The following is a 16,609-nucleotide window of genomic DNA, read 5'->3' on the forward strand; positions in this document are numbered from 1 at the left end:
ATTAATTTCTGCTGTTTAAGCCACCCAGTCTGTGGTATTTGGTGATGACAGCCGTAAGCAGACTAAGACAGTGGTCTTGGAGTCTTTAGAGAAAATACAATTGGCTGGGCGCAGTGGCTCACACCTATAATCCCAACACTTTGGGAGGCCGAGGCGGGCGGATCACCTGAGGTTGGGAGTTCAAGACCAGCCTGACTAACATGGTGAAACCCCATCTCGACTAAAAATACAAAATTAGCCTGGCATGGTGGTGCATACCTGTAATCCCAGCTACCTGAGAGGCTGAGGCAGGAGAATCGCTTGAACCCAGGAGGTGGAGGTTGCAGTGAGCCAAGATAGCACCATTGCACTCCAGCCTGGACAAGAGTAAAACTGTCTCAAAAAAAAATCTACTTCTTTTTTGTTTTTGTTCTTTCTTAAAATTATTTGATTTGTGGTATCCTGGATCCCCCATCCCACCCTGCTCTATGCTTTCCTCCCTGGGTAGAAGTTTGGAAAGGGGAAAGGACATGTTTTTAAGTCCCTGTGATGTTTAATTTTATGCGTCAACTTGACTCGGCCACAAAGTACCCAACATTCATTGGTCGAACATTATTCTGGGTGTGTTTGTGAGGGTGTTTCTGGGAGATAAACATATGAATCAGCAGACTATGAAAAGCAGATGGCCCTCCTTAACGTGGAAGGGCCTTAGCCAACCAACTGAAGAACAAAATAGAACAAAGAGGCTGAGAAACTGGGAACTTCTGCCTGCCTGACTGTTGAGCTAGGACATTGGTCTTCTTCCCTTGCACTAGAACTTTCACCAGCAGCTCTCCTGGTTCTCAGGCCTTGACTCAGACTGAAACCTCGTCTTCAGCTCTCCTAGGTCTCAGGCTTCAGACAGACAGACTGGAACCATCATCTTTAGCTCTCCTGGTGTCAGCGCTTCAGACCGACTGGAACCACACCACCACTCTCCTGGGTCTCAGGCTTCAGACCCCAGACTGAACCCGCATTTCAGCTCTTCAGCTCTCCTGGGTCTCAGGCTTCAGACAGACTGGAACCACACCATCAGTTCTCCTGGGTCTCCAGCATGCCCACCACAGGTCCTGGGTTTCCCAGCCCCTATAATTGCATGGGCCAATTCCCTATAACTCTCTAGATATCACCTATTGGTTCCGTTTCTCTGGAGAACCCTAGTACAGTCCCTTTTTGCAGATGAGAAACTAAAGGGAAGCCTAGGCTGTTTATGAGAAAGCAACCACCCATATGATTTAGGCTTTTTAAAGAAATTACCCATATCTACTGCATTCCAGTTACTATGTGTGAGTGAAGTTCTTCTTGTATGAATTTTAATGCTATGGAGCCATATAACCAAATATAATAATTACAGTTATGGCCTAAATAGTTGAGCCACATTCATTAGAGCACGATGTAAGATAATCACCCAGGAAAAGACTCTTGGTGATATTCATTATCTGTCCAATATTCCCCAACACTGAGCACTTTCTATATGCCAAACACTGTAATGGCTTTTACTCCTCACAACAAACCTCTGAAGTTAAACTTTTATTATCCCCATTTTAAAATGAAGCATCAGAGACATAGAAACATTAACTCTCATTGCTGATCACATAATTGGTAAGACCTAGAGCTGGGCTATGCCTTCAGAGAGTCTGGCTCCAGAGCAGAGCTCAACTGGATCTGGAAGGGCAAACCTTACATAGAGAGGCTTGTCCTTGTTCTCTTAGGTTAGACTTGAGAGTTCCAATATCCAGGACGCTGCTCTGGGATAGTGGGTGTTACAGATGGAGGTCACCATGTTGGGGGAGCCTGGGATCCCAGAGGATGAGACACAAGAAAGATCTGTTCATTTCCAGGCACCCCACTGCTGGGGTGAGCCCATGAAGTCTAGAGACCAAACGATATCTTACCATTAGATTATCTAGATTCAGGTACTTGTCATGTGTATTTAACTTTGGGTTAGCCCCAAGCACCTTCCGTACATTCACCCGTGTGTCTCAGATGCTGCAGGGGATTAAGGGAAGTTGAGAGTGAACCATTTTGGCCACAGGATCACAAACAAAGTGGCTCTCCTTTAAGGTTTACATGGCTTGATTACAGCCGTAATCAAGAGATCACCAAAACGGAGGTGAATCGTGGGACAAATTCCCTTGGGAGGGGTGGACCTTTAAGCCAACATCAGGCAGATGCAAAGAACTCAGCAGTGAGAACAAGAGGCAGTGAGCACCGGGAGCGGGAGTCAGTGATAGACCGTGCAGAGAACACTGAGGCTAGGAACTCAGGAAAACTCGCCTCCTGCAAACAGGAGGAAAGGCCAACCTGTGACACCCAAGGCTCTGTCACAGATGGGTAACCACCTTCTTCCACTACCAGCTCCTAAAAGAGCACCCAAAGGGCCGGGTACGATGGCTCACGCCTGTAATCCCAACACTTTGCAAGGCCAAGACAGGTTGACCACCTGAGGTTGGGAGTTCGAGATCAGCCTGACCAAAATGGAGAAATCCCGTCTCTACTAAAAATACAAAAATTAGCCAGGCGTGGTGGCACATGCCTCTAATCCCAGCTACTCGGGAGGCTGAGGCAGGAGAATCACTTGAACCTGGGAGGTGAAGGTTGTGGTGAGCTGAGATCATGCCATGCCATTGCACTCCAGCCTGGACAACAAGAGTGAAACTCTGTCTTAAAAAAAAAAAGCACCGAAAAGTCTGTGTGGGTCTATGTGGGATAGATTAGGAAAGATGAAGCCATCGGTCATCACCTCCTGCTTTTGGTATTGCGTAGATGGTTAACTCTTCCCCTTTCTGGGCATTTCTCTCCTATCCAACACTGAAACAATTGGTTGAATAGTCTCATTTTTTCCAATCACTTCATATATTGCTATGAGTATTGCAAAGTACCCAGTCTTTCTGGACCACGTCCTGGCAGTATGTTGCAAGAGCAGAAAAACAGATCTCTATCAATGTTGTAGGTCCACTTTCAAAAAGTAGCCTAGGCCGGGCGCGGTGGCTCAAGCCTGTAATCCCAGCACTTTGGGAGGCCGAGACGGGCGGATCACGAGGTCAGGAGATCAAGACCATCCTGGCTAACACGGTGAAACCCCATCTCTACTAAAAAATACAAAAATCTAGACGGGCAAGGTGGCAGGTGCCTGTAGTCCCAGCTACTCGGGAGGCTGAGGCAGGAGAATGGCATGAACCTGGGAGGCGGAGCTTGCAGTGAGCCGAGATCCAGCCACTGCACTCCAGCCTGGGCAACAGAGCGAGACTCCGTCTCAAAAAAGAAAAAAATAAGTAGCCCAAGAAAAAAATCCGGAAAGAAAACAACACAACTATCGTCTTAACTGTCCTACTCAGCTCTCGGTGATCTCACAGCATTTTCATATGCAATCTGTTTAGAGCTTTGTTATTCACAATAGCAAAAAGGTGGTGGTAGTGCATGTGAGTGTTGACCCAGCTGGGCCAAGAAGCCTCCTCCGGGCGGGCTGCCAGGCTCTCACTGTGGTTGTGGCTCTGTATGCGACCGAGATGGGGCTGAGCTGCCGGGGCTGTGGGCAGGGTGGAGGGCCACCAGCCAAAGGACATTTGGAGGAATCGAGCTTCATGCTGTACTTCTCTTCTGCCTCTGATACAGAATTTGATGCTGTGACTGGATATTTAGTAGACAATATCATGGATGACATGTTCTGGTTATTATAGAGAAATTTGTGGACAAGTACTACCAGGAGTTTGAAGACATGGAAGAAAATCAACTCACCTCACGCCTACTTTTTGATAAATAATATTTGTACATATTATTGAAAGAGATGTGACATTTTGTTACATGCATAGAATGTGTAGTGATCAACTCAGGGTATCCAGGATATCCATCACCTTGAGTATTTCTCATTTCTATGTGTTGAGAACATTTCAAATCCTTTCTTCTGTCTATTTTGAAACATATAATACAGTGTTAACAATGGTCACTCTATTCTGCTATCAAGCATTAGAACTCACTCCTTCTATGTTTGTGTGCATCAAGCCACCTCTTCATCCCACATACACACTCTGCCCAGCCTCTAGTAATTGTCATTCTACTCTCCACCTCCATGAGATCAACTCTTACATGCCTTTTTTTTTTTTTTTTTTTTTGAGATGCAGTCTTGCACTGTCGCCCAGGCTGGAGTGCAGTGGCACGATCTCAACTCACTGCAACCTCCACCTCGCAGGTTCCAGTGATTCTCCTGCCTCAGCCTCCTGAATAGCTGGGATTACAGGCACGTGCCACCATGCCCAGCTAATTTTTTGTATTTTTAGTAGAGATGGGGTTTCACCATGTTGGCCAGGCTGGTCTCGAACTCCTGACCTCATGATTCACCTGCCTCAGCCTCCCAAAGTGCTGGGATTACAGGTGTGAGCCACCGCACCTGGCTACATGCCTATTTTTACTAAATGTATTTACTTGACAGAAAAGTATCCTGAAGGACAGCTGCTGGAGCAGATTGCTGGATTTGGCACAGTGACCTTCACAATATCAGGCACCATAAAGATGGAGGGGCTGGTGTCCTTCATCAAACAGAATTTGATGCTGTGGTTGGATATTTAGTAGACATTATCATGGATGACATGTTCTGGTTATTATAGAGAAATTTTGTGGACAAGTACTACCAGGAGTACTTGGTGCCATAGGCTGGGGACTAGACCTAAGTGATAGTTAGCAGTGACTTTGTTGAGCAAATCATCTTCTATGCCAGCTTCCCTGAACAAGCTGTGGCACTAGGTCCCACCTCCAGGCAATGAAGAGGATCATCCTGGATGTCACCAGCCCACTGGCTTGGAGAGCATGCAGCTATTGAGGACAAAACAATACATCTTGGAAAGACTGACTGTTCTGCAACTCACCATTCATGTTAAGTATTAAGGGTCAAAAACAAATGGCTTGATGTGTTTCTCCAGAAACACCTTCCTGTGTTTAGTAACCCTGGTACTCCTCCCATCTCTCAGGTGCTTTTGAATCAGACTGCTCTGGGGCAAATCCATGCCCAGCATTCCACCAGGGGCCTTTCCGCCAGCAGGCATTCGGTGTGTCAACAGTGTGGAATAAGCCACTATCATGAATCCTCTTTGTCCCAGCAGCTTTGGCATGAACTTTTTTTTTTTTTTTTTAATGAGGAAACACACATTTTAGTGATTTTCCTTGTGAAATTGCAAAGACTAGAAGAAAGTTAGACACTGACATATCCATACCTGAATCTCTACCCACTCCATCTCACCCACCACCTGCTTCACAAACTTCCTACCCAACCACCTAAGATGAGCCTTCTGGGCATTCTCTCTCCTCAGCCATCACCTGCTGTGATGTGTCACCCTCACATCACACCAGGCATTGTCATCGAATTCTCCATTCACTGGTCCTCAACAGCTTCAAGGGCCCCAGACCTCAGGTTAATGACCAAGGAGAGTGCATCATCCATCAGAGAGCTGACTTGCCCATGTGCAAGATGAGGCCATTGTAATGCCAGGTCTTAAAAGAGAGGGTGATCTTGGCCAGACATGGTGGCTAACGCCTGTAATCCCAGCACTTTGGGAGGCCGAGGCGGGTGGATCACGAGGTCAGGAGATCGAGACCATCCTGGCTGACACGGTGAAACCCCATCTCTACTAAAAATACAAAAAATTAGCTGGGCGTGGTGGTGGGCGCCTGTAGTCCCAGCTACTCGGAGGCTGAGGGAGGAGAATGACGTGAACCCCGGAGGCGGAGCTTGCAGTGAGCCGAGATCGCACCACTGCACTCCAGTCTGGGAGACACAGTGAGACTCCATCTCAAAAGAAAAAAAAGAGAGGGTGATCTCATCACTGCTGCTCTGGTTCGGGTTTTGACATAGGTCATTGCGCAGCTACTGGGAGCCTTGGAAGGTGGCCACATTCTTTTCTTGATCCTAGGCATCAGGGAAGCGTCCATACAGGTGGTCATACTTAGGCTGTGTCTTGAAGTATGAGTAAGAGATCACTTTCTGCAGCAGTGCTCCCGCCTCCAATGAGGGTGCCACATGCTCCTCCTCGCTACTCTCCACCAAGCAGTTGAGGGCAAAGGGCCAGAGGAAGGTCAAAATCAGCATGAGTCTTCTCATGCACTCATAGCTTTTTCACATAGGTCAGTTTCAGTCCTTCAACCTCAGTGGGGTTTTTGACTGGGACTGTTATCTAGGGTGTTACTCAAGCCAGCTGCCTGTCTTGAGGTTTCTGAATCTCCCAGCATCAAAGCTAGTCTTGGCTGTAGGAACCAACTGAAAGAGATGTCCTTTACCTAAAAACTACATGTGAAAATCAATCCCTAGTTCTATATTTGAATCTTTGGGTCAAAAAGTCTTCTGTTGATCCTGATATAGTCCCACTGTTTCTAGAAGTCTCTTTAAAGCATTATTTTTGGAAAAATACTTTTATAGATGAACCCTCAGCCTAACCTAGTGATATGATGTTGAGAATTCCATGACTATCTGCTTAAAGATCAGAGTATCTGTGTGCCTTTTAGTTGTTAGTGCTGTGAAGGCAAAAATGCTCTCTACATCGGAGTTCATTCCTGTTGTATGGGGTACCACTGAGTGTAGGCCACCTGCTGGAAATAGACTAAAAGCTATCCTCGTCTTCCAGCACATTAACTGTGTTTGTGCATGTTTGCCGAAAATCCTTTCCATATACATCAGTTTGTTCTGTTCTCTGGGACAGGTCGGGACTCTGCAAGTTCTTCTTCCTGTCAAAATCTTTCCACCGAGATGGTGTTCCACTCATCATCTCAGCCTGTGTAGGAAGTAGTAAATACCTTTGCTGGTCGTCTACCTGCTTTGGTTTAGTACCATTGGTAGAATATTACTGACCAGAAAATATGTACATCACATCTCTAGAAAGAAGAAAAAACATAGCAGTTTAATTCCCAATGTGTACCTTTGATTTTTTAAGTAAAAGTAAGAATCTGTACTGACTTTTCACTTGGTTATTCTGGTTTTAAAGTTGGAGCCACAAGCTATGTGTTTTTCTATAATGGTATGTTGCTTACTAAATACTTTTGGACCTGAGGTATATTTGAGGTAAATGAGGTACACTTGAGGTATTTTGCAAGAACCATCTTTTTTTTTTCAAGTTAGAAAGAGCTGGCCGGGCATGGTGGCTCACGCCTGTAATCCCAGCACTTTGGGAGGCTGAGGAGAGCAGATCACCTGAGATCAGGAGTTTGAGACCAGCCTGGCCAAAATAGTGAAACCCTGTCTCTACTAAAAATCCAAAATTAGCTGGGCGTGGTGGCGCATGCCTGTCATACTGGCTACTCGGGAGGCGCAGGCAGGAGAATTGCTTGAACCCGGGAGGCGGAGCTCACAGTGAGCCAAGATTGCACCATTGCACTCCAGCCTGGGCAACAAGATTGAACTCCATCTCAAAAATAATAATAATAATAATAAATAGAAAGAGCTGAAATGGTCAACATAGAAATAAGGAACACTGCATGGTTACTAACATGGATTAGTGGATTGAACTTTGGCCCCCCAAAGATACGTTTGCCTAAAATCTCAGAATGTGACATTATTTGGAATAATGTAATTATAGATTACATTATAGATGTATAATGATATATATATATATAATATAATTATAAAAGGTAATAATTACATTATTCCAAATAATTGAGAACCTCAAGACATAACTGAGGACCTCAAGATGAGATCATCCTAGATTAGGGTGGGTCCTAAATTCAATGACATGCATCCTTGGCAGAGAAGACACAGAGGTACAGAAGACGGTCAAGCAAAGATTGAGGCAGGGATTGGAGTGATGCTGTCGCAGGCCAGGGAACACCTAGAGCCAGCAGAAGCTGGAAGAAACAAGGAAAGAATCTTGCCTACAGCCTTCAGAGGCAGAGGCCTTGGCTGACTTCTGGCCTTCAGAGCCGTGAGAGAATAAATTTCTGTGGTTTTAAGCCATACATCTGTGGCAATTTGTTAAGAGCAGTCCTAGGAAACAAATGCATATAGTAAGGAAGTGATAACGTTGGAAGCTGAATAGGTAATAAGATTAAATGAAAAAGAATGCCAAACTCAACGTGGTAGATATATGCTTACAATAAGCACATATGAATGTATTTTGAAGGGAAGATATAGACTTTTATTTTCATGGGGTGTTTTTAGTAAGGTTGCTTGAATGAATAGAAAGCATTTCATGTATACTATAAGTAGCATGGACTGTTACAGAAACCTGAAAAGAAGTCCAGTCATCCCATCTGGCAGCAGAGCCATACTAGGACCCAGGCGATTTTTCACTCTGGCCAATTCGATTTTTTGGTTTTGACTCCAGCAATATGCACTCACAAATCCTTTTTTTTTTTTTTTTTTTTTTGATATGGAGTCTTGCTCTGTCACCCAGGATGGAGTGCAGTGGCCGGATCTCAGCTCACTGGAAGCTCCGCCTCCCAGGTTTACGCCATTCTCCTGCCTCAGCCTCCCATGTAGCTGGGACTACAGGCGCCCACCACCTCGCCCAGCTAGTTTTTTGTATTTTTTAGTAGAGACGGGGTTTCACTGTGTTAGCCAGGATGGTCTCGATCTCCTGACCTCGTGATCTGTGGGTCTCGGCCTCCCAAAGTGCTGGGATTACAGGTTTGAGCCACCGTGCCCGGCCACAAATCCATTTTTTTAATTCAAGTACCCACCCAAATCCTACCCACCTGCACCTTTTTCCCTGGGCTGGACTCTTGCCTGTCCTTCAGAGCAGATTCACACCTTCCGGTCCACGAATCTCCAGCCTTTGTCTTCAGTTACACAGAACATTCCCTCACAAACTCTACTACCTTTCCACTCACCAGCCCCCACCTTCCTCTTCCTACAAATTGTCACTAAAAGGTAAGGCAGACACCACGTCAATTTTTGGTCTGGTACCTGATTATTTTAGACAGCCCAGAGAAAGGGTTGATTTGCAGTTCCCTCTATAATTGTATGCACAGTTCTCTATCAGACCATTTAAATCTAACTTAATCCAACTAAATGTGCCTATATGCAGACATCAATATCTATTTAACCTATTGCATGCATCTATTTTAAATAGTTTTAATCTATTTTATATTTATTATGCAGTATTTTCATTACTCCATTGCATATGTATATATATATTTTATATATATGTGTATATGTATACATACACACATACACATATGTGTATCACTTAATACTTTTCTAAGTTTTTCTTACAGACTTTTACTCATTTTACACAATAATATTATAAAGAAAATGAGGGAGGTAATTTTTTTCTTTGTCTTTTTCTTTTTTTTTTTTTTGAGACGGAGTCTCACTCTGTCTCCCAGACTGGAGTGCAGTGGCAGGATCTCAGCTCACTGCAACCTCTACCTCCCGGGTTCCAGAGATTCTCCTGCCTCAGCCTCCTCCTGAGTAGCTGGGATTACAGGCGTGCACCACCACACCCAGCTAATTTTTGTATTTTTAGTAGAGGTGGGGTTTCATCGTATTAGCCAGGCTGGTCTCGGCCTCCCAAAGTGCTGGAATGACAGGCATGAGCCACTGCACCCAGCCAAGGAAGGCAATTTTTGTCCCCATCTTGGAGGTGAGAAAAATTGGACCCAAGAAGATTAAATGATTTATACAATGTTACAGGGCAAATTAGTAACAGAGCCAGAACCAAAACCAGTCCAATCCTATATCCAGGAAGCCATATATTTATACTTTTTTATGTGTGTATGTGTGGGACAGAGTCTCACTCTGTCACCCAGGCTGGAGTGCAGTGGCTCGATCTCAGCTCACTGCAAGCTGTGCCTCCTGGGTTTGAGCAATTTTTGTGCCTCAGCCTCCCAAGTAGCTGGGATTATAGGTGCATGCCACCACACCCAGCTAATTTTTAGATTTTTTTTTTTTTTTTTTGAGACAGAGTCTCACTCTGTCACCCAGGCTGGAGTGCTGTGGCACAATCTCAGCTCACTGCAAGCTCCACCTCCCAGATTCACGCCATTCTCCTGCCTCAGCCTCCTGAATAGCAGGGACTGCAGGCACCCGCCACCATGCCTGGCTAATTTTTTTGTATTTTTTTTTTTTAGCAGAGATGGGGTTTCAACATGTTAGCCAGGATGGTCTCAATCTCCTGACCTCATGATCAGCCTGCCTCAGCCTCCCAAAGTGCTGGGATTACAGACGTGAGCCACCATGCCCGGCCAATTTTTAGATTTTTTGAAGAGATAGGGTTTCATCATGTTGGCCAGGCTGGTCTCAAACTCCTGGCCTCATGATCCACCTGCCTTGGCCTCATGATCCACCTTCCTTGGTCACTCAAAGTGGTGGGATTATGGGCGTGGGCCACTGCACCTGATCTCTAGAAGGCTATATTATAATTACATTAATTAAATTACATATTGTCCTTTATTATCATCAAAATCATGCCACCTCTCTGAAAAATAAAAAAATCATCTGGGCGTGGTGGCTCATGCCTATAATCCCAGCACTTTGGGAGGTCAAGATGGGAGGATCACTTGAGGCAAGTTCACCAGCCTGGTCAGTGTAGTAAGACCCCATCTCTCTCTCTCTCTCTCTCTCTCTCTCTCTCTCTCTCTCTCTATATATATGTATATATATACACACATACACACACACACACATATACACATNCTTTCAGTGTGTACCCTGTAGTGGGGGGCGGGGTTGTGGGAAGGACAGAAACAGCCCCACCCACATCTCTCTGTCCTGGTTATTGCCGAGTTTCAGAATTCAAAAGGTTCTGCTCGTGGTCAAATGAGGCAGATTTTTATTATTTATTTATTTATTTATTTATTTATTTTTTATTTATTTTTTTTTTTTGAAACGGAGTCTCGCTCTGTCGCCCAGGCTGGAGTGCAGTGGCGCAATCTCGGCTCACTGCAAGCTCCGCCTCCCGGTTTCCGGCCATTCTCCCGCCTCAGCCTCCGAGTAGCTGGGACTACAGGCGCCCGCCACCGCGCCCGGCTAGTTTTTTTTTTTTTTTGTATTTTTAGTAGAGACGGGGTTTCACCGTGTTAGCCAGGAGGGTCTCGATCTCCTGACCTCGTGATCCACCTGCCTCGGCCTCCCAAAGTGCTGGGATTACAGGCTTGAGCCACCACGCCCAGCCTATATTTTTTATAAGAAAAAAAAGTAAGGAATAAAACAGAGTACATAATATACTACTTTTTTTTTTTATAAAAAAGAAGAAACTAGGATCTATATCCATACTGATTTTGCATTGGTGGAAAAAACTCTGGAAGAATAAATTTAAAACTAATGACCATGGCAGGGCACGGTGGCTCACGCCTGTAACCCCAGCACTTTGGGAGGCCAAGGCAGGCGGATCATGAGGTCAGGAAATCGAGACCATCCTGGCTAACACGGTGAAACCCCATCTCAACCAAAAATACAAAAAATTAGCCGGGCCTGGTGGCAGGTGCCTGTAGTCCCAGCTACTCATGAGGCTGAGGCAGGAGAATGGCAAGAACCCAGGAGGCGGAGCTTGCAGCAAGCCGAGATCATGCCACTGCACTCCACCCTGGGCAACAGAACGAGACTCCGTCTCAAAAAAAAAAAAAAAACCAAAAAACAAAAACAAAACAAAACAAAACAAAAAACAAACTAAGGCCGCAGCTGTCACTGGGGTGGGTGAACTTACTAAACGAAGAGATGGGAGGTGCTACAGTTTGGCTCTGTGTCCCCACTCAAATTTCATCTCCAATTGTAATCCCTACATGTAGGAGGAGGGACCTGGTGGAGGTGACTGGATCATGGGAACAGTTTCTCTCATGTTTTTCTTGTGATAGTGAGTCAGTTCTCACAAGTTCTGATGGTTTTAAAGTGTGGCATCCCCCCCTCACTCTCTCTCTCCTACCACCATGTAAAATGTGCCTTGCTTCCCCTTTGCCTTCCACTATGATTGCTTGTTTCCTGAGGCCTCACAGCCATGCAGAACTGTCAGTTAAACCTCTTTTCTTCAACAATTACCCAGTCTCGGGTACTTCTCTAAAGCAGTGTGAAAATGGACTAATATGGTTTTCACATTAGACTTTTCAAGCCTTTTTACAAAACCTATGAATGTATTGCATATTTAGAAAATTAAACATGGTCTTAAATGAACATATAAAAAGGCTTAGCACTTCTTTAAGAAATCAGAGCCATTTGCAAAGCCTATCTCCTAGGCTGAGAACAGGAACCAGAAGCTCTGCCTTTTCTGTGGTGTGATGTTCACAAGATCCTAAGTTCTATCACTCCAACTCTCCCCTCCTTATCTCACTTAATTAACAGCAACAATAATAACTAGCACCTGCTCACTATATGCTATGCACCTTTTCAATGTTTTACATGGATTAGCACCAGTTAATCCTCACAACAAACCTATGAAGTAACTGAGGCACAGGAAAGATTATTTGAAGGTCAAAGCAGGTGAGTCAAGATACAAACTCGGGCTGGGTGTGGTGGCTCACGCCTATAATCCCAACACTTTGGGAGGCTGAGGAACACAGAACACTTGAGGTTAAGAGTTTGAGACCAGCCTGGCCAACATGGTAAAACCTTGTCTCTACTGAAAATTCAAAAATCAGCCAGGCTTGGTGGTGTGTGCCTGTAGTTCCAGGTACTTGGGAGGCTGAGGCAGGAGAATCGCTTGAACCTGGGAGGTGGATGTCGCAGTGATTCGAGATGGCACCACTGCACTCTAGCCTGGGCGACAGAGTGAGATTCTGTTTCCAAAAAAAAAAAAAGATCCAAACTTGGGCATTATGGGCCCGGGACCCACCCTCTTAACCACAATCCCACAATGTCTCTCATGTACGCAGCAAAATTACTCCATTGGGGTTAGGCCTCGTTTCTAAAAAAATAAAAATAAAATAAAATAAATTTTAAAAGCTTTACAAAATGATGTTTCCTGGGATGATCAACAGAGCACATCTTTTAGCCACTGTCTTTAGCACCTCTGAAAACAGGCACTTGTCTCTATGGAGACCATGAAATCCACAAACAGGACAGAACACGAACAAGTACTAAAAGGGGAGTAGGAAGCATTCCCGGAATGTTCCAGAGCAGGGGGTGCCCGCTGGACGGAGGATGTCAGAGCCCACAGAGGGACTGGGAATGGGTAGGATGTCTCTGGTGGGGTGACCAAAAACTTTCACTAGCTCCCCAGCTTTCCAGAGGAAGCAGCCCATTCTTTGGGACCCCACTAAGTCCACTGGTAACGAAGAGCATGGCTTATCTGTGAGTCATCCGATGAAACGACCAGCTTGTATTTATACCCACACAGGAGGACGCCCGCCAGGCTCTGTCGTCGCTGGTACATCTGAGAAGGAATACCTCCTGCTCTTTCTGTGGAGGGAGCTGGGCAACGATACTACTAAACAGATGCCAAAGCACCGAGCCCTTGCCTGCCCCACCTCCACCCTTCAGCCCTGGTGCTGGTCTTACTGCTCACCAACTTTTGCTGCTTCTATTTCTTCCCTCCCTAATTCCTAAGGCCAAAATCCAAGTTCATTCAAGAAATCTTTATTACTTGGCCTCTTACATGGATGGCCTCATTCCAGGTGCTATGAGGGAGATAAGAACAGAAATCCTGTACCCGTATGCCTAGGTTCAAATCCCAGCTCTACCATTTAAAAGCTGTGGGCCACTGGGCACATTAGCCCCTCTGAGTCTGCTTTGCTGTCTCTAAAAATGGTAATATCTACCTCACTGGCTTCAACCCGGGAGGCGGAGGTTGCAGTGAGCCGAGATCGCACCACTGCACTCCAGCCCAGGTGACAAGAGCAAGATTCCGTCAGAAAGAAAGATAGAAAGAGAGAGAGAACGAGAGAGAGAGAGAGAAGAAAGGAAGGAAGGAAGAGGAAGGGAGGGGGAAGGGGAGGGGAGGGGAGGGAGGGGAGGGAGGGAGGGAGGGGAGGGGAGGAAGGGAGGAGGGAAGGGAAGGAAGGGAAGGGAAGAAGGGAGGGAGGTCAGGGAGGGAGCGCGGAGGGAGGCCAAAGAAAAAGAGAAACTAGCTATGGATGCAGAAAAGGCGTCAAGTGGGTCGAGAGCCAAGACAAGAAGCCAAAGAGCGGATGGCGCCTCTACTACATTTGGAATAAGCCTGTGACATAAAAAGTATGACATGCTTTTTCCTGATGCAAGACCTGGTAGGTGTACTTCTAAGTGACCATACAATCTGGTTTTCCACTAGAAACTCTCCATATAAATACGGTGAGGTCTCGTTAAGAGCTTTTTTCTGGTCGGTGGCTCACGCTAAATACCCAGCACTGTGCAGGCCGAGGCAGGGTGACACGAGTAGGAGATCGAGACATCCTGGCTAACACGTGAACCCCCTTCTTACTAAAAATACAGAACATTGCCCAGGCGAAGTGGTGGCCCCCTGTATCCCAGCATACTTGGGAGCTGAGGCAGGGAATGGCTTGAACCCGTGAGGACAAGGTTGCAGTGACTGAGGACTGGCCACTGCACTCCAGCCTGGGCGATAGGCGAGACCCATTAAAAAAAAAAAAAAAAAAAAAACAAAAAAAGAGGCTTTTTCTGGCGGTGCGCGGTGGCTCAGCCTGTAATCCAGCACTGTGCGAGGCCGAGGCAGGAGGATCACGAGGTAGGGAGATCGAACCATCCTGGCAACACGTGGAAACCCTCCGTCTCTATAAAAGAATATAACAAAAAAATTAGCCCGGGGCGTGGTGCAGGCACCTGTAGTCCAGCTAACTCGGGAGGCTGATGGCAGGCAGAATGGCGTGAACCCTGGGAGGGGGCTTGCGTGAGCTGAGATCGCGCCACTGCAACTCCCAGCCTGGAGACAGCGCGGACTACCGAAAAAAAAAAAAAAAGAGGACATTTTCTGGAGTGACACACTTCTACTAAACAAGATAGTGGCTTTTCATTTTCTTCACCAAGACTCTGCTATTATCTGAACACCTGTCCGTGCCCACCTCTGGATACTGTAGAAAAAAGTGACCAGAAGGGTGTTGAAAGTTTCAAAGCGTCCAACGGGGCTGTTGGAAATATGAGCTGGGAAACATGAGAGTCAATATCAACTCGGGTCAGTATTATAATTAGAAAGTAGGTACAGCTCACCTGCGTATTTGGATCAGCCTTGGTGAGTGGGCTTGGACTTGTGTCCTTCACTAATCCCATCTTTACCTCGCGGTTGTTCCGGCCACTGGCCTTCCCGCCTCTTTCCTAACCACGCCGCTCTTCTAGTGGACCCATGCGTGGCTCGCACACGCCATTTATCCACATGGGTCCTCAAGATGCTGGATGCCAAGAGGTTGGGTGCTTCATTATTTTTTAAAAGAAATTGGGGTCTCACCGGGCATTCTTTTCTTCATACTGCATGCTTGCCTGATACAAGATAGACACCCAGAAGGAGTGTGGCATTCTGCATACTTAACGTACTGAATCTTTGCAGCATGGTACTAGGAAGTTAAGTTTTGGAAGTAACCACTTTATTTTAAAGTTTTTTTTTCCGCGACGGAGTCTCGTCTGTGCACAGGCTGGAGTGCATGTGGCCGCGTGTCGGTCTCACTGCAAGCTCCGCCTCCCAGTGTTCAGTGGAGCCATTCTCCTGGCTCAGCCTTCCCATGATACTGTGGATTACAGGCGCCCCCACCATGCCCGGCTTTTATTGTATTGTTGTTTGTAGAGACGGGTTTTCAACAATGTTAGCCAAGATATCCTGATCTCCTGACTCGTGATCCCGCTCGCTCCACCTCGGCCTCCCAACGTGCTAGGATTACAGGCCTGAGCCACCGCCCCATGGTCAGTTGTTTTGTTCTTTAAATGAAATGGGGGTGAAATGAACATGATAGGCCGGGCGCCGTGGCTCAAGCCTGTAATCCCAGCACTTGGGGAGGTCCCGAGACGGGCGGAGTCACGAGGTCAGAGATCGAGACCATCTGGCCTAACTACTGTGGAAACCCGTCTCTACTAAAAATATAATCAAAAACTACCGGGCTCAAGGTGGGCGGGCGCCTGTAGTCCCAGCTACATGGAGGCTGAGGCAGGAGAATGGCGTGAACCCCGGGAGCGGAGCCTTTGCAGTGAAGCTGAGATCCAGCCACTGCACGTCACCCTGTGCGACAGACGTGAGACTCCGTTCAAAAAAAAAAGAAAAAAAGAAATGAACATGATTGTGCCATTGTTTGGTGAATTACAGATGCACCATCATTGGTAATGCTCGTGGATGGTCTATTGAGGGGGGGGGGTGATGTTTAATTTTCACATATTCCCCATCCTCTGTATGTATCTGCATAGACATAAGAAAACAAACCCTGCTTGCTTTTCTTGAAAGGTTTCCAGGAGCTGCGTGACGCTCCTGAGCTCCATAACACCTATATGTATTTCGTATCTCTTTGCTTGTATTTGTAATTAAAAGTAAAAATAACCCTTTATTGTTGCGCATGTTGGCATTGTCCCCTTTTTTTCTCTTTTGGGACATATGAAGCAAGTTATTCTTTTCTGTGTCTTTTCTCTTTTGTAAACGTTTTGTTTAAAAATGGCTTCATAAAAGGGCTTTTATAACACCCCCTCACAAAAAAAAGAAATGGGGTCTCATTAGGTTGCCCAGGTTAGCTTTGAACTCCTAGACTCAAGCAATCCTCCCACTCTGGCCTCCCA

Source organism: Rhinopithecus bieti, unplaced genomic scaffold (assembly GCF_001698545.2).
Source record: "Rhinopithecus bieti isolate Rb0 unplaced genomic scaffold, ASM169854v2 scaffold_20777, whole genome shotgun sequence".
Classification (NCBI taxonomy): domain Eukaryota; kingdom Metazoa; phylum Chordata; class Mammalia; order Primates; family Cercopithecidae; genus Rhinopithecus; species Rhinopithecus bieti.